The sequence below is a fragment of the Macaca fascicularis genome, chromosome 10 (genome assembly GCF_037993035.2).
Source record: "Macaca fascicularis isolate 582-1 chromosome 10, T2T-MFA8v1.1".
NCBI classification, from domain to species: Eukaryota; Metazoa; Chordata; class Mammalia; order Primates; family Cercopithecidae; genus Macaca; species Macaca fascicularis.
The window spans coordinates 27,621,881-27,643,975 of record NC_088384.1 but is presented as its reverse complement, the minus strand read 5'-3'; the positions used below and the strand labels follow the sequence as shown (position 1 = coordinate 27,643,975).

Below are 22,095 nucleotides of genomic sequence, written 5' to 3'. Positions count from 1 at the left end.
CTCACTCTGTCCCCCAGTCTGGAGAGCAGTGGCGCAATCTCAGCCCACTGCAGCCTCCGTCTCTACCTCCCGAGTTCAAGCAATTCTGCATCAGCCTCCAGAGTAGCTGGGGCTACAGGCGTGTGCCACCACATCCAGTTAATTTTTGTATTTTCAGTAGAGACGGGGTTTCACCATGTTGGCCAGAGTGGTCTCGAACTCCTGACCTCAGCTGATCCACCTGCCTTGGCCTCCCAAAGTGCTCGGATCACAGGTGTGAGCCACTGCGCCCGACAGGAAAACACATTTCCAGTTCATGCATACATATGCCAGGTGGGATGAACCGGCCCCGGGGCCCCTGACGGTGCTCATGCATAGAGCAGGGTGATCCCCAGGCCCCAAGATGGCATGCTTGGATGCTGGCAGCAGGTGATCTGGCCTGTTGTTAGGCCCCCTGCTGGTGCAAGCACAAACCAGAAGTGGCAGGCAGGGCAGGTCTATCCCCTGGTCCCTAGATGGAGTACTTGTGCATTTGCGAGGTGGAGGATCTCTGGGAGGGGTCAGCCTGTCCTTAGGCCCTGTGAGAGCCTGCATGGACACAGGTTGTGGTTCGTGGGTTGGGGTGATCCCCTGAATGTCATCCTTGGGCACCAGGGACAGGTGGGCTGGGTCTCTTCTCGGTTCTCCCTATGATAGGTGTCTGTACCCATGGCAACAAGTGGGCAGAGCAATTTCCAGGCTCCCGGGTGGTTTGCTTGGGTAGCAGTGGTGGTGACTGGTTGTGAGTGGGGTGAGTCTGCATTCAATAGTCAACTCAGAAATCCCAGACACCGTTTTCCATGCCAACTGACCTGCCCATCACCCAGAAAGGCACTGGACACTGTGCCGTGTGGCTGGCCCAGCACTGGGCCAGGCCTCCATGAGGATAAGGAAACATGGGAGGCAGGAAGTCTGGGCCCTGCCCTGGGGAGGGAGAAGAATGAGACACAGGCAGTGGTCATTGACCAGAAGAGATGGAATGAGCAGAGGATGCTGCCAGGCGCTGAGTATAAGGAATCATGTAGCTGAAGGTGTTCATCTGACATATACCAGAAACTATACAGAGTGAGAAAATAAACAAAACCAAACAATCCAACAAAACTTGGTCAAAGAACCGAAAGACATTTCTGAAAACAAGGCAGGAAATGAACAGGTAAAGGAAAAGCTTGTCCACATCACTAATCATCACAAAAATGTAAACCAAAGCCACACTAAGAGAGAGTCTCCATCCACATAAAATGAATGTTGCCAAAAGCAAAAACGTAATTTTTAACAGGCAATCACCAGTGTGGATCTACAGACAGGGAACCTCTTAGATACTATAGGTGGCAATGGAAATTGGTGTACACACTATGAGCAATAGTCGGCAGTTCCTCCTCAAACGAAAAATACAACCACTACGTCATCTAGCAATCTCGCCACTGGGAAATACAAAGTACATGGATGTATCATGCTTCCTGATTACAAATGACATAGAAGAGCCATAGTGATCCAAACAACATGGTTTTGGCATTAACACAAAAATACAGAACAACAGACACAATGAGGGAACCAAATACCAAACCCAAATTCATACATGACGGACAGATTTTAAAAAAACACACCCAGGGGATGGGAGACTCTGGGCTGCCTTCAGTCGGGCTGCAGAAGTGTCCTGGGGAGACCTGCAGACGCCTCTCATCACAGCTCTGGATGGTTTCTACTCCATGAGGATTTCCAGAGTTTCCCCTCAGCCACCTTCAGAGTCAGGAGGGCTTCAATGGGGCTGCGACCATCTGTTCCAGCCTTTCCTGTCTGAATGACACACCGCGTGATCTACGTATACTGCAATATGTAGCTGCGTGTACTGAAAGCGTACAGTTAAGATGACTTGCAACCGATGCTACTCTAAGTCTTAAAAAATTTTTCAGATATCCCCAGACCAAAACAAACTAGTGACATTCCATGGTTTTGCAAACTGGCACCAGCAGCTGCACAGAAACAGCTCCCTATGCACCATCGGACACTCTCCAGACCCGCCCCTCGCTCACAAATGTAACAAACGAGCATGAACCCAGGCAGTCTTCCCTCCTAAGGGCCACATAACAACCTCTTATCGGTCAGGAAGCCTTTGATCTGGGCCAGGATGTTGACACACAGGGGTTAATTGTGCCTCTAATGCTGAGTGTTGCTTTCCCTCATTGGGCTAAGCCTCACCCTTGCATCAAGAAGGGCCCCCAGGGAAACTGCTGTCTGACATCCAGGAGCCCACGTGGAATGTTCCAGCAACCTGAATGGCCTCGGCCACCTCTACTACCAGGCTTTCCCTCTGTGGGGCTCCCTTTCTGGCTCTTGCTCGTGCAGGCCAATCTAAAGTGGCTGACATGTCCTGCTCCCTCAGCTTCCCGGGTCACCCTGATGGCACAGGCAGGTGTCTGCATTCAAGAATGAGGTAGCCACAGGCCGAATTCCCTGGTGCGGGGGACAATGCCTGGGGCCTCCAAACAGCCAGCCCCAGATAAAGAATCCAGCTCTGACACAGCTCAAAGACTGTGCGGTGGACCTGGAGAGACGCTCTGGGCCTGTGTCCTCTTCTGGCTCACTGGATTCTCTGGAGGATGACTGAGACACTGGGCTTAAAGCTCTCAGCCTAGGGCCCAGAATGCCACGCGGAATCAAATCAGCGTGACCCGGGACTGAAGACCTCTCCTTGGCTGGGAATGGGGCATCAGGGTTGCAGAGACAAGGGGCACAGAGCGATGCCTGTGCCATCAGAGAAGAGACTGGGGATCTGGTCCACCCTGGGCTCCTCAACCTGAGCGTGAGGCCTTGCTGGGCCCTGAGCTCACCTCCCCATTGGGAGTCCATTGTGACTGCAGTCCAGCGGGGTCAATGTCCTCACTGATGACAGAAAGAAGTCCCGGGAGATGCGGAGGGCATCCTGTACTGGCAGGCAGTCTGGGTGGTCCACAGGTGTGTGCTTCAGCAGGTCCTGGTAAGGGATGAGGTGGTGAATTGGGGGCTGTGTGTTTGGGGCTCAGTGAGAGGCTCCTGGGGAATGCTAAGTCTTCGCCAAAAGAATTCAGGAACCCACACTCAGGCCTGCAAAATCTGAACTGAAAATTAGAATCGGAGCAGCAGGGTTGACTCTAAAAGGGCCCCGCCTCGGTTGTCTCCCTGCTGCAGTCATTACTCTTTTTCCCCGGCAGAAGTAGCTTGGTGGACGCTCATCTCACCAAGCAGCTGGGAGACACACCCCTCTACCTACCCTGCAGCTGCTCCAAGGAAAATGGAGACCAAAACACAGGGTGTGGGGAAGCAGAACATTCCTGCCTGCACCAAGAGAGCAACTGGCCAAATGTCAAGCTCAGTAGCTATGCTCTATTGAGGCCCTGGCCCTGTTGGCATAGTCACCACCGGTCAGGCAGGCATACTCAGGGCCCACGATCCCTCTGCCCAACTTATCAAATGGGCTGTTCTCAGTGACTCTGGCACCCTCCAACCCTGGGCTCAGTCTTCTGAGAAACTCCTAAGCCCTCTCTGGCTCTTTAAGGGGCCGTAACACCCATGTGTAGGACCACGATGCTCTGAGTAACTTACTAGGTCAATGGGCTGCTACAGTAGAGCTGTTGGGGACGGCAGAGAGGAAAAGCACAATGACATACAAAGAACCACTCAACACCTCAGAGACTAGCTTTGTCCCCCACCTGCCTTGCTCCCCAAAAGAACACCTGCTTGCAGGAAGCCAAAGAGGGTCCACAGCAGCCTCCACCTCTCTTCTCACTTGCCGGGCAGACCAAGGAGCAAGAAGAGGTGACACACAACCCTGGTGACCCTGTTCCCTCCCTATCCATGCCTACTCTCCCACCAGATCTGGCTTCTTCGAGGGCCGCCCCCCAATTCTCGCCAGGCTTATCTGGCTCAGAGCAGATGATCCCCTGCACCTCCCACCCTGAAACACACAGCTAAACCCAGCACAAGCGAAAGAGGCCCAGCACACTCTGGGTCACATCCAGAAACTCCACAATAGGGGAGGAGACATGCTGTTTCTGAGGAATGACAGCTCCCCAGGCCTGGTAATTCTCAGACTCCTCCAGTCAAAGGCCAGGCACAGCCAGCAGGGATCGCCATTCTTCACTCTGATCCACACGACTGCTACTGCCTCCTCTATGGCAAGAGACCCCTCCACACAACCTCAAACCCAGACTAACAGGACAGGACAGGCTGGGAGCTAGGGAGGCAGGCCAGATCTCCACACAAAGGCTCTGCTCTTAAGCAGGAGGCAGCCTGAGGGACAAAGGTTTCCTGAAGCAACTCAGGTCAGGCTTCACATACCAAAGCTCCAAAGTGGACTGCAAAAGCACCAGCTCAGCCAGCCAAGAACCCAGGTGCCACACCCTTCTGAGACCCAGACTCCAAGTGAGGATCGCTGGGATTCAACAGCAACAGGAGGATGTGACAGCTGATGGACCAATACTTTCCAACACTCTTCCAGCAAGCAGCTGTGCCCCGCCCCTCCTCACGACTCACTCAACTTCATTCCTGTTGTGGATGTCTCTGACCATGGGGTCATGACCTTTGCTCTCCTGCCATAGGAGTAGTGAGAGGCAGGATGGTGGTCTGGGAAGGAGGATCCTTGACTGGGTGTCCCATAGGACCAGGTTGTGACAGATCCCAGAGACAACACTCATGCCCCAGTCAGCCCCCAAACCCAACAGCTCCATAAAGTCCAGGATATAAATAGCCTGTGCACTGCTAAGCAGACACTTCAGGGAACAATCTGTTGGCTGTGAAGAAGATGCAGCCTCAGTAGTGTTCCGCGAGCCTTCTGCAAGCAAAATCTTCTTTGCTTGAATGCCCATTAGAAACACTAAGGGAACTTTTAAAAGAAACAGGGCCAGACACGGTGGCTCACAATTGTAAATTCAGCATTGTGGGAGGCTGAGGCAGGACGACAGCTTGAGGGTAGGACTTTCAAGACCAGCCTGGGTGGAACAGTGAGATCCCACCTCTACAAAATACACAACATGTAGCATGCCATGGTGGTGCATGCCCATAGTCCCAGCTACGTGAGAGGCTGAGAAGGGAGGATTCCTTCAGCCTGGCAGATCAAAGCTGCAGTGCTCAAGATGGTGCCACTGCGCTACAGCCTGAGAAACACTGTATGGTCCCGTTTCAAAAAAGAAAAAACAAAACCAAACCAAAGATACCTGTGTCTCCTGCCCCATCAAATAAATCCAAATCTCTGCGGGTGACTCAGAGTATTAACATTTTTAAATTTCGCCTTTGCTGAAGTAAACGTATAGTAATGGTTGAAAGCCACCGCCTTATATAAATACACTTCCTATGACTTATTTGTAGCCCTTTTGTATTTAGCAATTTCTACAGAGCCTCTATGTGGGCTTCGGAAGCCAGAATGGGCAGGGCGAGGTGTGAGGTGTTCTAGGAAAGTGAGGGTAGAGCACAGTTCCCAGCCAGGGGGACCCATTTCTGAGGCTAAGGCACCCACTGGGGGCTCAGCTGATGTTCAGATGGAAAATCACACCTCAGAACCCCAGAGACCCAAAAGAAAGCTCGAGTTCAGCAGATACCTGCCAGTGGCCCCTGTAGTGGCAACCGCAGGGAAAACTGCCACTGCACTCTCAGCTCCCTCCAGCCCCCTCTCAGGTACCAGCAGGAGGTGGTTTATGACTAAGCTCAGAGGGCTCAATAAATGACGGGTTGAACTTCAGAGGAGTTATTAACAGGCTTATAGTTACCTCAAGACTCCACCTGACCAGGGCCAAAAATGAGTCCAAGGAGGGCAGCCAGGAAGAAAGTGGGGTAGAGAGGAAACACAGGGAGAATGGGCCCTGGGACCACGTCGGATATGGAGGGAACCAGGGGAATGAGAGCAGCCCTGATGATTGTGCTCCCCACAACCCCTGCATGCCTGTGTCTCCTGAGAATTCAAGGTGAGGAGCTCACTCTTGCCCTTCACCTGTTCCTGGGCTCTGGCAGGCTGGCCTGCTTCCTGCCCCAGCCTCACCCACTCTCCGCACTCCTCACTACTGATGTGGGCAAGCTGATCTCTCTGGTTTGCTGGGCTCTCACTCTCTGCCCAATGGCACCGAGTTAACTTCTTTCCATGCTTTATTCTGTGTGATTAGAAAGGGAAGCAATTCTCACTAATGCCATTTCTCAGAGGAGAAAACAGGCACAAGGATGCTCTATGACTACCTCATGATCACCAAGCTACAAGTGGGAGCGGGGCTTTGAACGGAGGTCCACCCATGCTCCTGAAGTTAACCTGTCCTCCAAGGAAAGGACAGCACCTGTAACAGCTCAGTGAATGGGGAAGAAGTGTCCACACTAAGACCTGACCAGGCTGGTACCCTGATCTCCAACTTCCAGCCTCCAAAACTGGGAGAAACATTTCTCTTCTTGATGAGCTCCCCAGGCTACGGTGCTTTGCTGAAATAGCCTGAACTGGCACAGAAGTGCTATTCCACTATCTGTGTCCTATTCTACCATTCACAAGGGAGTCACTAAGCCCTCAGTGCCATCTTTGTGGATGCTGCCCACCCTAGGCTGAGATGAGGCATAGGGTCTGGGTCTAAATAAAATGGGAAGGCACTGGAAGGTGCAATGTCAGAGCAGGAGGATATCTGAATTTCATTTAATCTCAACCTCGTATAGTACTGCAGCATGAAAGACGAGGCCCAGAGCAAAAGTGCCTTTTCCTGAGATCACACTGTGGACCCCAGGCCCACTGGAGTTGTATTCCATGCTACCTCTCACCCCTTCTTGTAGTTCTTCCATCTCGAAGTATGTGCAATATCTACAGGGACCACCACACCATCAGTTTTTTAAGATTTATCTCAAACACACCTCAGGAGTTCCCCAGGAAGGGTTATGATGCTAGCATAACTCCCATTGTGCAAGGTGGGGAAGAGTCCAAAACACCAAAGGAGTTCTCCAGGGTCTCACAACTGCTAAGATAAAGACTGTTTGACCCAGCACTGGTTCCTCAAACCTGGGACCCCGGTTACATCCAGGTCTTCCCAAGGTGCTGAAGGGGCACACTTTCGCATAATGGTGAACAGGTAAAGGAGTTGACGGGGGAGGGTGAGCGGCCAGAAGCCCAGAGGGGCCTTTGAGTAGGTCTTATGGAAAGGAGGTGCTTACAGGATGGAACCTACAAGATGTGACCTCACTTCCTTGCTAACAGATCCCCAGTAGAACTTAGAATGCTGGTAACTAGGCACCCATATTATACACACAGCCCCATTTCCAGTTTAGTTGGTGGGCGACACTGCGGAGAACAACATGTTCTCCTGCTGTGTCCCGACATGCTGCCGACCTCCTCGTCGCAGAAGAGGCCAAAATGAGAGTCTTTCTCGAGAATATAGACATTGGTTCAACCCTCACCCTCGACGCCTCTGGCCCTTTGCCAGAAGGCACCCACAGGTAACACAGGGCCCAGGGCAGGCCCGTCCAGGCCAGGCCTCAGCTGTGCCCATCAGGGCAGTGCTGAGCCCCTCCCCATGTGTTTGGGGGACACAGGAGATGAGGGGCCCTCCCTGGACAGGAACAGGTAGGTTGTCAGGTGTTTGCAGCCTGGTACGTATGTCAGGATCACTGCCCAGACCATGCATGGCAGGATGGAAACTTCAGTGTCGAGGACACAGTTTGCCGCTCAGATGTGAATCTCAATTCATCTGTGGGAGACCTCAACCTTCTATGGCTGGAGGTCTATGCAGATGCTCCTATGTGCCAAATCCTGTTGGGGATGGGGACACCAGGAAGGACTTCTAATGGGGGTGTGCCACTGTGGGGTCAGCCAGGCAGGCCACTGACACCTCTTGGCCCGGCTCTCGGGCCCTCTCTTTGCAGAGCTCCACACAGCACATCAAGCAGGAGCTGTTGGATGGATTCCAGTTCTCCATCTTCTTCAGAGAAGGGCAGGGGCCCACCGTCAGCAACCACGGCCAGTGCTGGTCTGGGGTGAGACAAGCCACAGAAGGGTCTCCACAGAGGGACTCTAGAAAACCAGGGTGGGCCCAGGACTCAGACATGAATATGGGGACTCCCTCAGCTCTGTCCTAGGAATTTCCCACTTGAGTGACCCACTATCCTCTCCCAAAGGAATCTGGCTGCCAGTAGTACCCAGTGGCAACCTGGTTACAGGCAAAGTCCATCTCACCTATCAGAGGAAGATGAGGGAACATCCTTGTTTTCACTTTATGCTATGCCAGGAGTATCTCCGCATGTTGCCACAAATAATTGAGTACAGTGATAACACAGTAGCAACATACTCATACTGTTATCATTTTAACTCCCCACCGAAAGTGTATCTCTGGCAACAGGCATCTCTGCTGCCCTGCCCTGCCGAGACCACCTGCAGGACTTAAAATCCAAAACTTTAACACAAATAAGGTGGGGGTGGACATTGATTACAACAAAAGAAGGTGAAGCTTCTTTATGGATCTCTCTTTAAAGTGTCATCTCACAGAACTCATCCCTGCATCCCCATCAGGCAGAAGCTGTACCCTCGCATCTCACTGTAATATTGCTTAAGGGAGGCCATGCTCCACAGGGGTCAGCCTCTCAGTGCTGGTGGAGCCTGTCATGATAAAATTCCCTTTCTAGGCACCTGTTCCACAGGGAGCGTAATCCTATGTGTGTCCTAATAGGCTGGAGCAGTTTGCCAGGGCTGCCATAACATGGCACGCTCACTGAAGGGCTTAACCACAGAAATCTGGTTCCTCACAATTCTGGAGACTGGAAGTCCAACGTCAAGCTGTCAGCCTGGGGTGGTTTCTTTGGGCCTCTCTCCTTGCCGTGCAGATGGCTGACTTCTATCTCGGTCAGCACAGGGTCTTCTCTTCAACTTCTCTGTGCGCTCACCACCTCTCCTTGTTAGAACCCCAGGCATATTAAATTAGGGGCCAGTCTAATGAACTCACTTCATCTCAATTACCTCTTGGAGTACTCTGTGTCCAGACACAGTCATATTTTCTGGGGTTGAAAATAGAAACAGTTACATTTGGGGGAGGGAACACAATTCAACCCATAAAATATACAAATCCCCTGTGGAAGACAGACACTCGGGAAAGGGATATCTGGGTGAAAAGATATGGAGATAGCAAGTTTCAACAGCTCTAGCCAGCTGACTTTCCAAAAGGGCTCCAGCTGGTCACACGGTCACCAGCAGCCTCTGAAGGTACCTTCGTCTCTGAATGCAGCCTCCCCTGAATACTAACACGCTTTCAACTTTTTACCAGTCTGCTGTCTGGATGGCAGAGAAAATCACCTAGTTTCATTTCCACTTTCAAACATACATTTGCTTAACCTTTCATGGCTTCAGTAACTGCCTAAGTTTTCTCTTCCCCAAGTCGCCTGGCAAATCCTGGGCCTTGGGATGTACTTTCTCCCACTCAAGAGTCTTCCGGAATTTTCCACTTGGCCAGGGCTGGGATGGCCATAGCTGTTTCTCCAGACGCACATTTATGTTAAAGGAACAAAAACAATCATATCCCTCTTGTCCTGTGTGCTGTCGCTAAAATGAGGAGGGGATGAGGCCTCCCCAGGCCCTTCCCCTGCGAATCAGAAGTGGAGCCTCAGGTGGCCTAGAGGGAATTTCATCCAGTCCTCCCCATGGAAGGTGTTCCCTTCTGGCCCGGGTGCTGCTGAGCAGACATTTGACATCCAAAAGCCCATGTCTCTTCTCTACCATGAGGGTGATTTTTGAGGATTGAAGGGATGATGCTCTTCATGTAGGCTGTTGATACAGAGGGCGCCCTTGCCCCACAGCTGAGAAACACCGTGACGATGCCTTGAAGGCGTGAATCATTTTATCACTTCTCCATCCTCACATACAATTTTACTTGGAAAGCCTAGAAGCCTTTTCACCATGGGCAATTAGGTTCTCCACATGCACAAGTCCCCGAAGGGCTGGTGTTTCTTGGTGTGACTTCCAGATCCCGATCCTCTGGTGGTTCATGGTGTTACCACTGACTCCCATGTCCCTCCTTGTCACCCTAGTATGAAAATGAGATCTGCAGGATGTCAACTTTCCAGCCCAGCACAGGGGAGAAGCTGTTGCACTCCCTGGTTCCAGCCTTGCTAACTAAACCCATCTCCTCCTATGCCACCTGCCTGGGCCCCTCCTGGGACTTTATCATCGTGCCACACTTTTTGGAACTGCTGGTTAGAAGGTGAGTGTCCATTCCCTCCAAGGCACGGAGGTGCCTCTCTGCCCTACTGGCTGAGTCTTGAAGATGCAGCTTTCGGAGCCTCGGTTCGCTCCTCTGGAACAGGGAGTAGCCAGAAGATGAGCCTCAAAGGGTTCTTGTGGGGACTGAATGATCTAAGACATGGCAAAAAAAGGGGTCACTAGAGCCTAAAACTCTGGAAAATTTGCTGGGGGTGCTGTGATTCATGTTTATTACTTTTCTCCTTCACTGAAGCAGCTATCAGCATTCTGCCTCAATGGCCCATATCCTTCGCTGTCTGGAAAAACACATAGCAAAGCAAATCTACCATAGCATTGGTAAAGGATGTCTGAGATTCCTTCTGGCTGGTCTTCTTGACACAGACAGAAGAAGGGTCTCTTGGTGCTGAAAAGGGAGCCGCAGGCCCACAGACAACTGGAGATGCTCACGTTGGAGGTTATCCAACGGATGGGGTTCACACATTCAACACATACATACAAAACACCTCATTTGTGCACCTCTCTTCTTATGGCTTGGCATTATGTCATAAACAAAGCAGATGACAATCCCTGGGCCTCGATTCTACTTAAGAGTCAGGCGCTCACAGGAGACAGAATAACCAGGTCATATCTACAGAATGTTAGAGGTGAAACCCTCATGGCCTCTTCTACATATGGTGGCATCCTCCCAGATTTTGACTAAATGACCGAGCCCAGCAACAAGTATACACTGGGTGGATTTAGGGTTCCGAAGGGCCTTTTCACCCACAAAACATGGGGGAAAAGAATGGACTCTGGCTGGGGAGAGACTCAAGGAGCCCTGGGGCACATACCTCTTAAAATTCCCATGAGAAGGCTGACATCTGGGGACTTCCCCCGCAAGAAGCAAATACTGAGTTCTGTAAATGGAGATTTAGGTGCCCTGCAAAGGAGAGGTGAGGCCGGGGTCACAGCTGGCCACTGACTCATCCCGAGCACCATGGCGTCCCAGCTCTCCCTGTCTTCCTCCACTCTACGTCTGCCCCCACCCTCCTTCCCCCAGGACCAGGGGACCCAGAGCTGGAGCCTTCATGAGCAACCTGCTCACAAATCTACCGGGAGCTGCCATCTTGAGTGCCCAGGTGCACAGTGCTGTGCTCCAGGTACTTTGGGAAGAGAATGTCTGTAGGACGCTGGGGCACAGAAGGGTCTGTACAGTCCTGCTGCATGGCCAGGTCTGCCCCTTCCAGGTCACCACTGATGGCTTGGGGGTAGGGTGGGGCTGTCCTCTACACAGGCTGCAACAGGTCAGGGGCCCAGAACCACACAAGGGTGCCCTGGAGGGTTGTGTGGGAGAAGGTCAGGTCTCTGACTCAGCTGTCCACTCCATCACCAGAACCATCACCTGCGTTTTCTTCACCTGGCCCCTTGAAAATACTTCACTGTGCTATCAGCCCCCGCAACGGTCATCTTTCCAGATAAAGCTGGCCTTCAGCAACTTCGCCAGGCCTGGACTGGGCATGGAGGACCACCAGGAACTTGTCCTAGGCCAGCTGCTGGCTCCGGAGCCCAACGAGGCCAAGCCAGATGGTGAGGTGGCTTGCAGTCTGGAAGACTTTCCAGGGGTGGTGTTTTGGGGCTACAAGTCCCTTAAATTCCATTCAGTCACTTCTGTGCTTGGAAAGCCCAGTGAAAAGTGACTGGTGGGGTGACCTTTTCTCCTTTTCCAGATCCTGCTCCACATCCTGGGCAACACGCATTAACAATGCCGGCCCTGGAGCCAGCACCACCACTGCTGGTGGAACTGGGGCCTACTCTGGAGCCAGAGTCACGTGCGGCCCCAGATGCACCAGGATATCTACATTCACCACCAGCACCAGCACCAGGCGAAGGGTCTGCTCCAGTGACAGTGTTGGAGCCACAGTCAGCCCCAGAGTCCCCCTGTCCCTGTCCTGTAAACAACCAACCAACTGAGGAGCTGCCTGATGTCACGACCTTCCCTCCCAGGCTGCTGGCAGAGCAGCTGACCCTTATGGATGCGGTGAGCAACTAGGCTTTGCAGGCTGTGGTTCTGGCATCAGCTGTCTCAGACCTACCTCTCCCTGAGAAGGGGCCAATACCCTGGGACAAATTGTAGCTCCACTTCTTACCAACCACGGGATCTGGATGAGTTTCCTCACCCACAAGTCTTCCCTGCCTGCATGTGGACAGCAGAGATGGGACATCGCCCGTGCCAGCTACACAGAGGGACTGTACAGACTGAAAGACAGGGGATGGACAGAAAGCAGGGCAGGGCGGTGCTCAATGAGGGGCAGGCAGGGCCATGGGTCACTCATCCAGCTGCTCAGGAGCCTCACTACCCTCAGCGCTTATTAGGTACCTGATGCATACTAGATTCTATGGCAGACACCCAAACAGAGCCCATAGTTGCAGCTGCCACAGGGAAAGTGCACCAGTATGGAGAGAAAGAGTACAGGGATGATTGCATGGGAGGAAGATGAGTCCTCAGGATGGGCAGGCTAGAGCCACCTTCTAGTTCTTGGGAGTGCAGATGGCCTGGGAAAAAATGTCACTCTCTCTTCCCACTCTTGTTGGGTACTGGGACATGATGCATTCAGGGCCCTCGGTGGGCAGAAAATCAAAGCCAGGGACTCCCTCACGTCTGAGGCCCATTTTAAAGCTTTTTGAGCTCCAGCTCAGTTCCTGAGAGAGACCGTGGATGACTGTGAGCTCAGTCCCTCCCTGGGACTGTGGGTGACTCTGAGCTGGAGTGTGCTCTGTCTGTGACACGCTCCTTCTACCCCTAAAGGAGCTGTTCAAGAAGGTGGAGCTCTACGAATGTTTGGGCTCCATCTGGGGCCGACGAACTAAGAAGGGGAATGAGCACGTGGCACCCACAGTTCGTGCCACCATCTCACACTTCAACAGGCTCGCCAACTGCGTCACCACCTCCTGCCTCGGGAACCACGGCATGAGGGCCCAGGACAGGGCCAGGGTGGTGGAGCACTGGATCAAGGTGGCCAGGGTAAGCTATGATTGGGCCTGAAGATTCCCTCTTTAAAAATGGGGAACTGCCTCTTCTCCTCCATCAGCTTTAGGATTGGCATCTGTATCTCTGGCCTGAGCCCTGCACATCCCCTAGGCCCTTCTAACCAGAGCTTCACTGACCTTGACTCCCATGGCCCAGTGGGGGCTGCTCACTTCTGACCTGGGCTCTTCCTTGGGTTGAACTAAAATCCTCCTAGATGAGTGACATTCACTCGGCCCCAGGTGTGCCCTCCTGAGGCTCCCTGGGCCTCTGCTTTGTCCAGGAAGGGAGATCTCAGCAGAGGGGGCTGAGGCTGAAGTCGGTCGGGCTGCAACTCTGGACCTCATAGCTCACTCTTCCCTCTCCAGGAGTGCCTAAGCCTCAACAACTTCTCCGCAGTGCACGCCATCGTCTCTGCTCTGCACAGCAACCCAATACATCGGCTACACAAGACGTGGGCAGCAGTGTCCAGGTGAGGAGCTCCCTCCACGGGAGCACCAGGGTTGACCTAGGGACCCATAGGTCTCCCCACATGCCCTCGACTCTGAAAGGTTCTTGGAGACTAGGGACACTGGAGGCAGGGATGGGCTGGTAGGTGTGGTCACTAAGCTGTCCTGGACTTCTACGCAAGGATTTCCAACTCAGGACTAAGGATTTTTAACCATCAGGAACAGACTGGAGCCAACTGGAGGCTTTCAGGTGTTTGCACCCAGCAGTGGAACTGTGTCCAGCTAGAAGCTAACTGTGAACACGCAGGGGCTCATGTGAAGTGGAGATGGGCCCGGGGAGGAGCATTACAGGTGCCACCCTGGTCCTCTGCAGCCTTTGTCAACAGAGGACCCCACTGGAAACTCTCACCCATGAAGTTGGGATTCTCTGGGTTTTGAAACAAAAAGGATTGGATTGGAACTCACAAATCTCTCCGCTTATTCACAAATTTACCCTTCTTTCTTTCCTCTGCCCATAGCAAAAGCACAAAACATCTAAAACAACTCTGCAAAAAAGACACTGCCGTGAAGAGGGACCTGCTGATCAAGGTACAGTGGAGTCTGGGAGACGCAGGACAAATGTTTAAGGGTCTGAGGAAAGACTGAGTTTGGAAGGGCATTGGACCTGGTGTGGAGCGGTTATTTTGTTTTGTTTTGACTCATCTACTAGAAGTGGACTTGAAAAATTTACTCCATGCCTACCTAGGGCCAACAGGGAGAGAGGTGTGTGGTCCACAGGCACGTGGCAGCACGGGGGTAGGAGGCCCTGGAAATGGGATGTGGCAACGGCTGCTGGGCTGCCGAGCCGGGGTGATGAGTTGCAGCATTAGCAGGGTTCTGGCTCCCATGCTGGTCCATCCTGCTGGCATGGAGCTTCCTCCAGGCTGGGGGATGGTTACGGTAGGTGGGACTTTCTTCCTTCCACAAACTGGCGGGCAATTCCTGAGGAAGCCAGGCCTCTGCTGCTGCTTCTGTCTGCAGCGCACCTCCACGGGCAGGGGGCCTTTGCCCACACTCGGGGAGAGGGGGAACGAAAACAAAGGAAGCTCATGTGCCAGGGAGTCCAGTGGACCTCACAGCTATGGGTACCAATGGGCACGCTCAGGACAGACATACGTGTTTCCTGGGACTCCCCGCTCTGCCCTTTGCAGATACCCGAAAACGGTCATGTCACAGGACTGTCACCAGTTAGCAGTGACACAAGCTCATGACAAGTATCTGGGGGATGCATCATGCATTCCTAGGGGATCCTCCCTGACCAGATCTCAGAATATTCCATGCAAATGAGAAGACAACTTGTCACCCCACCCAAGATTCTGGAAAACCTCGCCATGTCAATCTGAGATGGCACCGCAGGAGGCCACTTCCTGAGTAGAGAAAGAAAGAGTTCTGTGCACAGAACTCCCCTGGGGGATCATTGACGAGGCAAAACCTTTCGCATGGCTGAAACCCAGTTTGTGTGGCAGAGACTCCAGTAGGGCTTGGATAGGCAGGTGCCACTTAACCAGGTCTCCTAAACCGCCCTGTCCCTTTCCCATCACGACTGTGCCTGGCTGGAGACCTAAACACTCAGAGACTCCAGAGAACACGACCCTGATGGGTGGTGGTGCTGGGATATGGGGTGAAGGCAGCCAAGACAGAGCCGCCAGGATGGGGAGGAGGTGCCTTCTCTTTCGGGTCCCTGGGGAGTCACTGCCTGCTCTGGGTCTCCGCTTCCTCATCTGGAAAATAAAGGGATGCTGAGCCTATAGTGCAGCCCTCACAGAATGGAAATGAGGGTCAAGAAAATAAAATAATTTGCTGGTGCTCATGCCTGGTTCTTCCTCAGAGGGATGAGGGTGAGAACAATGGCAATAGCTACAGGAAACAGTACTAAGGAGGCCTTGTGAGGTAGCTGTGGTTTTGATCACTCTTTATAGAAGACGAAACAGTCTCAGGGAGGCCCGGCTGCATGACTGGGTGACACACACAGGGAGTGTGGTGCTGGGCCAGTGGTATGAGCACCTTGCCAGGTGATTCACACCAGTGCCTGGGGATCCAAGGGCAGGGTGGCTGGGCTGTAACTGGGGGAAGGGAGGAGAGCCTCACTGTCTCCATCACTGACACCTGGCAGGCGGGGAGCTTTAAGGTGGCCACCCAGGAGAGAACCCACCAGAGAGCCCAGATGAGGCTACGGAGGCAGAAGATGAGTGAGCCTGTGGCATAGAGGGATCACAAGAGATCACAGGACAGGGTTCCTTTCCCCACCAGCTAGAGGCCTCCACATCGAGACAGCAGGTGCTTCCTCCCCAGCCCTGTTCTCTTGTGGCCACTGGGCCTGGAAAACCTCCATTTGAGAGACAAGAGCAAGGGTCTGGGAAAGCTGGACTCAGAGTGGATGTGGGGAAGGGTAAGGTTGGGACCACAGGTCCTTGTGACTTGTTAATATCCCACCACAGAGGTAACTAGGAGTGCTTGGAGATCAACTAGACTTGGAGGTCAGCTGGGATAGAGGAGGAAGAGAATAGGGAAAGGCAGCTGAGGGTCTTTGGCTGCTCCATCCGGGAGACCTAGGGAGGGGGGTTCTGGGAGACAGGCTGATGGGATTTCATGGGACAGGACAGTGGGCAGCCATCTGATGGCCAATACTCATCACCACTTTCCCAACCCTCCTTGGCACAGGGAGTGGTCCCCTTTCCTGGGGGATTTTCTGACTGTGTTACAGAGGTTGGATTCGGCCATCCCGGACGATCTGGATGTGAGTGAGCCTGGGGCAGGTTGTTTGGGAACCAGGATCCTGAGGCTTGGGAGGAGAGGGTCGTGGACCGAGCCCTTAGATCTCAGCCCTAAGCAAACCTCCTCTCCTGAGAGCCTCACAGCTGCTCCTGTGGGTGGGGGTGTCAGGCCCATCTCATCACCTCTGCGTGATGGAGGCTCCATGGCAGCCACCAATCCCTATCCCTGAGTGGTGAAGCTGCAGAGCTGCCTGACTGTAACGCTGCTGAGGTGTGGGCTGAGCTGGACTCAATGACTCCCCAGGGTAACCCGTAATTGGAGAGTGAAATTGAGCCTCTCCAAGGGCAGATGTTCCAGGGTCACTGTGTGCTTTCTTTCTATAAGAGACCTCAGTTTCCCTGTCTGTCATCAGAAAAAGGTGGGGCAGAGTGTCCCTGAGCCTCAGCTCCCATTCCCCCTGCTCTAGAACCTGGAGTCTGAGGAAGATCCAAGTCCTGTCACGTGCACATCCCCTGACCCTGGTGTCCCTGGCAGTAGTACAGCATGGGAAGGGGTGGAGTGGGGCTGGTTGTGGGCCATTGACCTTTGTGATGGATTCTGTCTGCCTTCCAGGGCAACAGCAACAAGAGGAGGAAGGTGAGCAGCTGGGACTCTCAAGTTGGAGGAGAGTGTGGATGTGGACCTCACAGTCCACCCTGTGCAGGACACTCCCTGGCTCTATCCTCTACATCTTAGGTTTACTGGGAGGGGTTGACACACACAGGAAGAGAAGAGAGTGGGAAAGGCACTGGATCAAAGACCAATTCCTGCAGGAGGGGATATTTACATCCAACTCTGAGAACAGGCTGGGGGCTGCATGGGGCCCCTGCAGAAAACTGCCCCAGGGATCAGCCCCTTCTCCCTGCTTACCAAAGGTCCCCTCAGCATCTTCCACCCAGGCCCTGTCAGCATCCTGTCCTCTGTCTCTAGGAGGTCCGAGTTCTGCAGGAAATGCAGCTGCTCCAAGTGGCTGCCATGAATTACAGGCTTCGGCCTCTTGAGAAATTTGTCACCTATTTCAAAAGAATGGAGCAGCTCAGTGACAAGGAGAGGTGAGGGCCTAGCGGACGGGCAGAGGGTGGGAGAAGGCTCTCCATTTTTTTTTAACATGCTCTAGCTCTGCACCCAGGCTGCACTGCAGTGTCACCATCTCTGCTCACTGCAACGTCTGCCTCCTGGGCTCAAGCCCTTTGTCAGCCTCCCAAGCAGCTGGGACTACCGCTGTACATCATGTCCCAGGATATGGTACAGCAGGTACAGACACCATGTCCTGTTGTTCTGCTGTTGTTGTTCTGGTACAGATGGGGTTTCACGATGTTGTCCAGGCTGGTCTCAAAGTCCTAGCCTCAAGCAATCCACCGCAGACAGCCTCCCCAAGTACTGATATTACAGGTGTCAGCCACCCCACGTGGCCTAGAGGAGGCTCTCCTGTGGCCAGCTACAGAGAGCCTATGGCCGTGACTCCACGGCCAGCATCAAGCCCTGTTCCATGGGGACTGCTGGGGACCCAGGATTTCAGCTGGGCATGCACTGAGAGGGGACCTGATGTGTGGCTCATGGTGGCCTCACAGCTCCCTCTCTGCCCTGCAGCTACAAGCTTTCCTGCCAGCTGGAACCCAAATCCCAGTAGGCCAGCAACATCCTGCAGTGGTTGGGACCCCACCGGGATGTTGGCCAGAACACCGGCTCTGCACCGTCCTTCACCCAGACAATGACACCAGGGAACCACATCTAGGAGGCTGGCAGCTCAGCTGCATCCGGCCCCTGCTCCTTAACACCAGCTGCTCCTGCTGGCCAGGAAATGGCCATGGGTCTTTTGCGAGTCAGGCAAGAGACCATTTTATGTTTACTTTCTTTAGTGTATAAGTAAGGTTTTTTTTTTTTCTAAGCTTTCATTAAAATAAAATTTTAAAATGCTATTCAAAATGTTCTACAGTTCATGGAATGAGAAAAGTAACTCCAATGCAGTAACTGTATACCAGTCTTTAGGATTCATAGTCTAGCATGTCAAATTGAGGCTATGGCTGAACAAGTCATGGAACAGTGTTCATGTTACACATACCAACCGTTTAATGTTTTCCTTCTTTATTCAAAATGATTATTGTTAACTCTGTTTAAAGAAAACAAAACAAAACAAAACAAAAACCCTTAAAAACCATAGTATATCACCCAATCTACCATACTTCTTCTACTGACCAGCTACTCTCAAATCTAAATTCTAGTTAAATTAAGTTCTGCTGGGTCACTCTACTTCCTTAAAGTTTAAATCTTTGATGAATCACTTAAATATTTACTGAAGGGTTGGAGATGGGAGGTATTTCAGTAATCAATAGGGCTGCTGGGCAGAAGGGAGCTGGCCATCAGTCTCCACGAAATACAGATAAACGTTTTCCACTATGGATCTTCCCAGACTTTTAGATACCTGTCACCTAAGTGAACATCAAGGAAGGAGAGAATCGTTTCAACCCAGTATCTAAAGGATTTCCCACAGCTTAATTTGAACACAACTGCCTTTGTGCTGTATCAGACAAAAACAAGACAAAGAAGTCAACATTTCAGGGTCTGAAACATGTAATAACACCAAATCAACACCAAATAAACACCTAAACCCAATCCTGGAGCCGCAAAGCTCCTATAAGAAAAGTGGGAGTCTATATCTCAGCAAAACTTGTATCTCTGCATGCAGTTTGCAAAAAAAGAAAGAAAACAAGAGCAAAAATTATCTATGGCAAGAAACCCTTAGACCGTGCAATTGATTTGGTAATACTGTTTCTTATTTATTGTTCTTTTTGGATGGGACACTAAAATCACTGCTAACAAATGTGAATACAAATACATGGGACTATACAACATTTTAGAGCTTCCGCATGGGGAAGAGAAACAATGAACTATTAAAGAAAGCATCCTACAGACTGAAAGAAAGTTCAGCAGAATCGTATCTGTGAATGGGGTTGTTATCTAACATGTACGAGAAACTAACACTACTCTAACTGGGAAAAAGAACAAAACCTAATACCCAAGCTGAAACTGGGCAAGGAACCTGAACAGGCACATTTCAAGAAAAGAAAACATGAACTTGACTGACAGGTCAAAGAGAAGTTGCACAACTTCACTAATCCTCACACAAATGTCTAAGTACAAATCACACGCAGATACCTCTCACTTTAATTAGAATGAAACTTACCAAAAACAAACAAACAAAAAAACAACCCATATGTTCACAGGCAGTGGCCAATGTAGAAATGCAGAAAAAGACACTTTTATACACTTTTGGTGGGAATGTACATTATTATACACACGAAGTGAAGCAGTTGAAGGTGCCTTAAACATTTTACATTACAACTACCCGTTCACCTGGCAATCCCACTGCCGGTTATACACAGAAAGCACATGGAATCTGTTATGTTGAAGAGGTATCGGCCTTCCTATGGCGACAGAAGCACTATTCACAATAGGGAGGGTATCCAATCAACGTACCTGTTCATGCAAAAAGGGAAAAAGAAACTACAGTATACAAAGGAATCCTCTTCGGCCACAGAAATTCATGAAACCATGGCATCTGCAGCAACGTGCAGAAATTGGAGGACATGACCTTCAACGAAATGAGCCAGGAAGAGAAACGCAAACACGGCATGATTTCATGCATGTGAGAATGACATCAACTTTCTCTCTAAATGACTTTATCTCCTAGACATAGGAAGTTCCACAGTGGTGAAGAGAGGATGGTGGTGGGGGAGCAGGGGCAGGAACTGGGAAATGGATACAATGTTACACTCAGATGACAGGAATAAATTCAGCTGCTCTACTCCACAGCAGGGTGTCTAGACTTAACAGTATCCCACCATATTTTCCAAAAAAGCCTGAAAAAGACTCTGAATATTGCAACCACAGAGAATTAATAAATAATAACTACACAAGGTAACAGAGACAGTCAATGCCTTCCTTTGATCATTACACAAGGTATATATGCATGGATTAAAATGTCCCACTCTACTCTTTAATTGTATACTTTTACTACAGGACAAATTGCTTTTAAGGACATAGAAACAAACAATGCTGAAGTTCATGTGAGACCAGGAAATGCCCTATATTTCCAAAGTAATTCTGAGAAATCCAAATTACATTCGATGCATCACACTCTCTGATTTGAAATTTCACTCAAACTCTGGGGACCTGCTTCCACATGGATGAGTGGAAGAGAACACAGAACCTGAAGTAAACCCACACACCTCATACCACCTGATTGTGGATGAAATACACAATGATTAAGTAATGGGGAAAGAACTCCCTTTTCAATAGTCTTGGGGATAAATGGCGAGCCATGTGCAGAAGACTAAATAACACTAGGCCTCTACTTCTCACCATCTACCAAAGTTCACTCAGATGAACGAAGGATGTAAATGGAAGACCTCAAAGTACAGAAAGCCTACAAGAGACCCTAGGAAATACCCTTCAACATCAGCTTTGACAAAGCATTTATATGCCTAAGACTCCACATGACACTGCAACAAAAGCAATAATCGACACGTGGGACCTAATACACTAAAGAGCCACCAAACAACACAAGAAATTACCAACGGAGTAGACAGACGACATACAGGATGAGAGAAAATGTTCCCAAACTATGCACCTGACCAAGGTTCTAATGTCCAGAATCTACCTTAAAGACCTTACACAAATCAATTAGCCAACCCCCCCCCCCAAATAATTAATAGGCAATGGATATAAGCACACACTTCTTGAAAGATGATATAAAAGCAACCAAAAATTTGAAAATATGCTGAACCTAACTGTCAGAGAAATACCAATCAAAAGCACAATGAGACATATCGCACGCTGCTCAGAATGGTGATTACCCAGTCAGGAAAAAAAAAAGGACACTAGTGAGGCAGCAGAGAAGGGGGACACTGGTCCACTTTTGGTGAAAATGCAAAGTAGTTCAGACACCACAAAAAGAACTTCTGAGATTGCTCAAAGAACTTAAACCAGAACTACCATCTGACACAGCAAGCCCACCACTGGGGTATACACAAAGGAAAATAAATCCTTCTGTCCAAAACACACATGCACACAAATGCTCTTGGCGGGACTATTTACAATGGCAAATACGTGAAATCAACCTAGGCACCCATCAACAGTGGATCAGAAAAGGAAAACGTGCTACATATATACCACAAAAAACTAGGCAGCCATAAAACAAAAAACAAAAAACAAAAAACGAGGAAATCATGTCCTTGGCAGCAACATGAAAGGAGCTGGAGGCCATTATCTAAAGGCAAACAAGGAAAACACAGAACACCAAATGCCACATGTTCTCACTTCTAAGGTGGAGCTAACATTGAATACACCCTACCGTAAAAGTGAGAATAACACATACTGATGACTTATCAGACGAAAAAGGAAGAAGGAACGAGGTATGGGCTAAAGACCTACCCAGTGGGTCCACCCACTCCCTCCGTGATAAGGTCTCTGGGATCCCAGTCTCAGGTCATGCAATATACCAAAGGCAGTAACTAATCTGCATTTGTATCTTTTAGTCTATAATAAACGTAGAAATTAGTTAACAAATACAAACTTAGAAGCTAAAACAATGAATGAAAAACACAAACTTTTATAATTATCCAAACAATCATTTACTGGCATAAACTAAGAAA

At 50.8% G+C, this 22,095-nt stretch overlaps 1 pseudogene; it reads left to right on the top strand.

Annotated features, from left to right (window-relative positions):
• Nucleotides 1-11,262: 11,262 nt before the first annotated feature.
• Nucleotides 11,263-18,564, top strand: LOC102115583 (ral-GDS-related protein-like; annotated as a pseudogene).
• Nucleotides 18,565-22,095: the final 3,531 nt, after the last annotated feature.